General features: G+C 44.9%; 1 pseudogene; it reads left to right on the top strand.

Annotated features, from left to right (window-relative positions):
- The first annotated feature begins 643 nt into the window (after positions 1–643).
- Positions 644–1,434, top strand: LOC147998046 (Y-linked testis-specific protein 1-like; annotated as a pseudogene).
- The last annotated feature ends 3,265 nt before the right edge of the window (positions 1,435–4,699 follow it).

Genomic DNA, 4,699 nt, shown 5'->3' with positions numbered 1-4,699 from the left:
GTGTCTCTGGGCATATACTTGTGGATGTTGCCACATAGCTTATAGTTAGAGGGTGGAAAGGTGTGTGGCCACCCTTCTGGATCCTTTGCTATCCTTTCTCTGTTCTGCTTGCTTAAAGTGGGGGACAGGGACACTTAATCCCACACTGACCTAGCCATTCAAGGATAGGTTCCTCAGCAGAAGCAAAGTGCCACGGGCTGAAAAATATGTCTGAATTTATGTTATTCTGAGCTGTACAGAAACATTTGTTCATTTCCCTTTGAAATTTAGATTTTGATCTTTGAGACAGGGTTTAACTGTGTGTAGCTTTGGCTATCCCAGAACTAACTCTGTAGACCAGGCTGACCTTGATCTCACAGAGGTCTGCCTTCCTCTGCCTCTTGAGTGCTGGAATTATAGGTCTGCTCCACCATTGCCCAGCCCTCCTATGAACTTCTGATTATGTCATAATTAGATTCAGATGCTCAAACCTGCTTACCATCGCCTTCCTCACCTGCTCTAAAGTTCTCTTACTCAAGAGACTTTGTCCAGCACCCTCCCCCAACACAACCCCATTGTTCTTGCAGGCACTCATATTACAGAGGCAACAGCATTGTGTCTGGTTTAAGCAGGCGAGCTCTTCAAACCCAGGCCATGGGAAAGTATGAAGCCTGAACACAGAACGATAGTCTCAAGACAGTGGACCAGGAGTGCTGTGGCCTACCACACTAGGTCTACAGCCATGAAGAAGAGGGTGTCTGTGAGGAGGATGAGCACACCATCCTTCCAGAAGTGGAGGAGGAGAAGGCCTTCTCCGCAGGCCCTGGGGAACATTGTGGACTTCAGAATTTCTCACGGATAGAAGGAAGGTGATGAGCCCATCACCCAATGGAAGGCCATCGTTCTAGATCAACTGCCAACAAATCCCTCTCCCTATCTGGTCAAATATGATGTAATTGATTGTGTCTACGGACTGGAACTTCACAGGAATAAGAGGATTTTAAAGCTTAAAGTTTTGACTCACAAAGTAGTGTTTCCTCAAGTGAAAGACGCCCATCTCTCAAGTGCCATGGTTGGCCGAGCTGTGGAGCATAAATTTGAAGGCAAACATGGCTCTAAGGACAACTGGGGGGGGGTGGTCCTAGCCCAGGTGCCGATCATGAAGCACTGGTTTTACATCACCTATGAGAAAGATCCACTCCTATACGTCTATCAGCTCCTGGATACACAGAAGGTAACCTTCGTATTATTCCAGAGATTACTCCAGCAGAGATGAACTCTGATGTTGACAGCGACATCTTAACAGGTCAATGTGTGCAGTTCACCAGAAGCAACAGGTCCAAAAAGATCGGCAAGGTCATTTATCAAGTTCTAGTCAAGCCTTCCGTGTACTTCATCAAGTTTGATGGCGACGTCCACATCTACGTCTATAATCTGATGGTAAAGATCCATTAAGGTGAAATTCACAAAGTGTAGGGAACATAGATAGAGAATTTATAGGATTGGGGGGAAAATGTTTGTTTTTCTGTGTTTCAGATACCCAAGGGCCTTTGACAACCCCAGTGTCTTTTCCAGTGGAATTTGTTTTTGATCTAAAAATTAAAATGTGTGATGTGACGTGTTGTGTGTGAACACTTTGGTGGAGGAGATGGGTTTTGGTGGATGGAACATCGAGAGGAAGCCGGAAAATTCAAGGCTGTGAAGAGTAAGTCTAATGTCACATAGGCTAAAACTAACAGGACTGAGCAGGTCTGGTCTTTAGGGAGAGAAAAGAACTGGAGATGAGGCTTAGAGGAGTAGGAATCACACGGGAAAAAAAATGGATGTTTAGGAAGCAGTGGAGAGGGGCCAGAAATAGATAGACTCTCAGAGGTGAAGTTTGAGGGAGAAACAGACAGTTGGGGAAAGAGTGGAAGGTAAAAGGGAGGTGGTCTTGGAACTCAAGGGGAAACCCAATAAACCGATCCAAGCAGACTCAGAATCAGAGAAGATCAGGTTCTGTTTGACTAACGATACCTAATGAAACCTGTTTCTCATCTGTAGATGTGTTATTTTTAATTATGTGGGTGGGGGCAGGGCATGAATAGAGGAGACCACAGAGACAAGAATAGTCAGGTCTCCTGGAGCTGGAATTAAAGGTGGTTGGGAGCCATTGGACATGAGCTCAAAGAACAAATCCAGGCCCTCTTTCAAAGCAGACGTGCTCTAGATCCATTGGCTATCTGTCCAGGCCTCTGTGTCATCTTTTTAAATTAATCCAAACTTCACATGCAGAGAAGAGACCAGGATTAGGGTAAGAAATTGTAAATTGATGGTGATGTGGAAGAAAGACTAAAGAACACATGAGGGAGTAGAGGACACTGAGGTACGAGGGAATTCCAAGATGGAGTTCTCAAAAAGTGAAGCAGGAGACCCAGAAAGAACAGAAAGGGTCTAGAATGAGTTGAACTTGGGCCGCATCCATATTGGTCTCTTTGGTTCCTTAAAGAACAGCCAAGCCATCACTACAGAAGGTGGATGTTAGGTGGAGGCTTCCCCGGAGGACATTTTGACGAGGATAACTCGAGAATAGTGAATGACAAACTAAGTCTATATCTATCGATTCCTGAAAGTATCATAACGCTCATTATTTTGTATGATCAGAAAAAAGTAATTTAAAAGAGAAGATGAGGATGTCGTGAGCTTCTGTCAGGTGTTATGTGGATCCTGTGTTTAGATTGCCTGAGCACTGTTTGTCTCTGTTGCGTCCTGTAATATTTTTGAGGTCTCTTCTCAATGCCCCTAGATGACCAGAAAGAGCTCCTGCACTTGTCTTGCCTGGCTCTCCTTCGACTGGATGGCTTCATACATACCTGTGGTCCCTTTTACCCTATCTAGCCCCAGGAAGCTCCTGTCTTTTACTCACATGTAAGCTTATCCTCAGAAAACTCTTGATGGTTCCTCCAATGCAGAGGTGCTGAGGTCTTTCCTATGCCATTTGCTGTGACTTTAAAATGTTTTGCGGTTCCTGACCATGTAGCTGATTCCTCCTGAGAAGCCCCTGTGCACTCCATGGGGTCTCCCTGAGCCACATCTACACTCCAAGAATTTCTTTGGAGGCAACCTTATCTTGGACTCTTTCATTGCTGTTTCTTCCCTCAAGAATAAGTTTCTCACTGCAGGACTAGAAAATACTTTCTATCGTTGATTAATTCTGCTATTTGGGTGTTTTTATACTGGCTGGTTGTCTGATGGTTTCATTGCTGCGAAAAGACACCATGTCCAAGGCAACTTATAAGGGACAACATTTTTTGGGGGGTTCTTTTTTTTCGGAGCTTGGGAACGAACCCAGGTCCTTGTGCTTCCTAGGCAAGCGCTTTACCACTGAGCTAAATCCCCAACCCCAAGGGCCAACATTTTATTAGGGCAGGCTTTCAGGTTCAGAAGATCAGTCTATTTTCATCAAGGCAGGAATTATGGAAGCGTGTAGGCAGACATGGTGCTGGACAAGAAGCCTATCACCCCCACAGTGATATGTTTCCCCCAACAACGCCACACCTACTCCCACAAGGCCACACCTCCTACTTGTGCCACACTTCCCATGGGACAATCACATTCTAACCACCACCCTGATTTTATGCCAACTGGACACAAGACAGATTCATCAGAGAAGAGGACGCCTCAGTTGAGAACATGCCTCCATAAGATCCAAGTGTAGGGCATTTTCTTAGTGATTGGTGGGGGACGGTCCAGCCCACTGTGAGGGGCACCATTCCTAGGATGGTGGTCCTCTGATTTATAAGAAAGCAAGCTAAGCAAGACATGAGGAGCAAGACAGTAAGCAGTGCCACTGCATAGCCTCTGCCTCAGTTCCTGCCTCCAGGATGCTGTCCTGTTTGAGTTCCTGTCCCAACATCCTTTGGTGATGAGCAGCAATATAGAAGTGTAAGCTGAATAAACCTTTTCCACCATAACTTGCTCATTGGTCACGGTGTTTTCTTACAACAATAGGAACCCTAAGTAAGACAATTTCTTATAGAAACAGTGTGTCTAGTAAAGCCACAGACTCTTACCTCATAACCACAAATAGAAAGGTATAGACATTTTGTTTTAATTTAAAGGTAAGACTTGCTCATGTACTGACCTGTGAAGTTCTAGTTTGCTTGCTTCTCTCAGTGATGAATGCCATGTTCAAAACTAACTTGGGGAGGAAAGGGTTATTTGCCTCACAGGTTTCAGATCATCACTGAGAGTAACCAGAACTGGAGCTTGAAGCGGTAACAAGGAACACTGCTTGTTGGCTTGCTCCCTGTCTCAGTCATTGTTCTGTTGCTGTGAAGAGACATCATGGTCAAGGCAATTACTTTAAATGAAAGCATGTAATTGGAGGCTAGCTTACCGTTTCAGAAATCTGGTCCATCATCATGGGAGGGAGCATAACACTGGAGTAATAGAGAGCTACTGCTCTGTAAGCAGAGAGAGAGAGAGAGAGAGAGAGAGAGAGAGAGAGAGAGAGAGAGAGAGAGAGAGAGAGAGAAACTCTGGCAAAGCATGGGGCTCTTGAAAACTCAAACACCACCCTTGTCAACACACCAACTTCCTCCAATGATGCCACAACTCTTAATACTTCTAATCCTTGAAAATACTGTCACTCCCTGTTAACTAAATATTCAAATATATGACTGTGGGAGCCTTTTTTTTCAAACCACCACACTCCCCATGGCTTGCTCCATTACTATTT

Source organism: Rattus norvegicus, chromosome Y (assembly GCF_021556685.1).
Source record: "Rattus norvegicus strain SHRSP/BbbUtx chromosome Y, alternate assembly SHRSP_T2T, whole genome shotgun sequence".
In the NCBI taxonomy this organism is placed as follows: domain Eukaryota; kingdom Metazoa; phylum Chordata; class Mammalia; order Rodentia; family Muridae; genus Rattus; species Rattus norvegicus.
The sequence above is the reverse complement of the archived record's forward strand: the minus strand, read 5'-3'. Positions and strand labels throughout refer to the sequence as shown.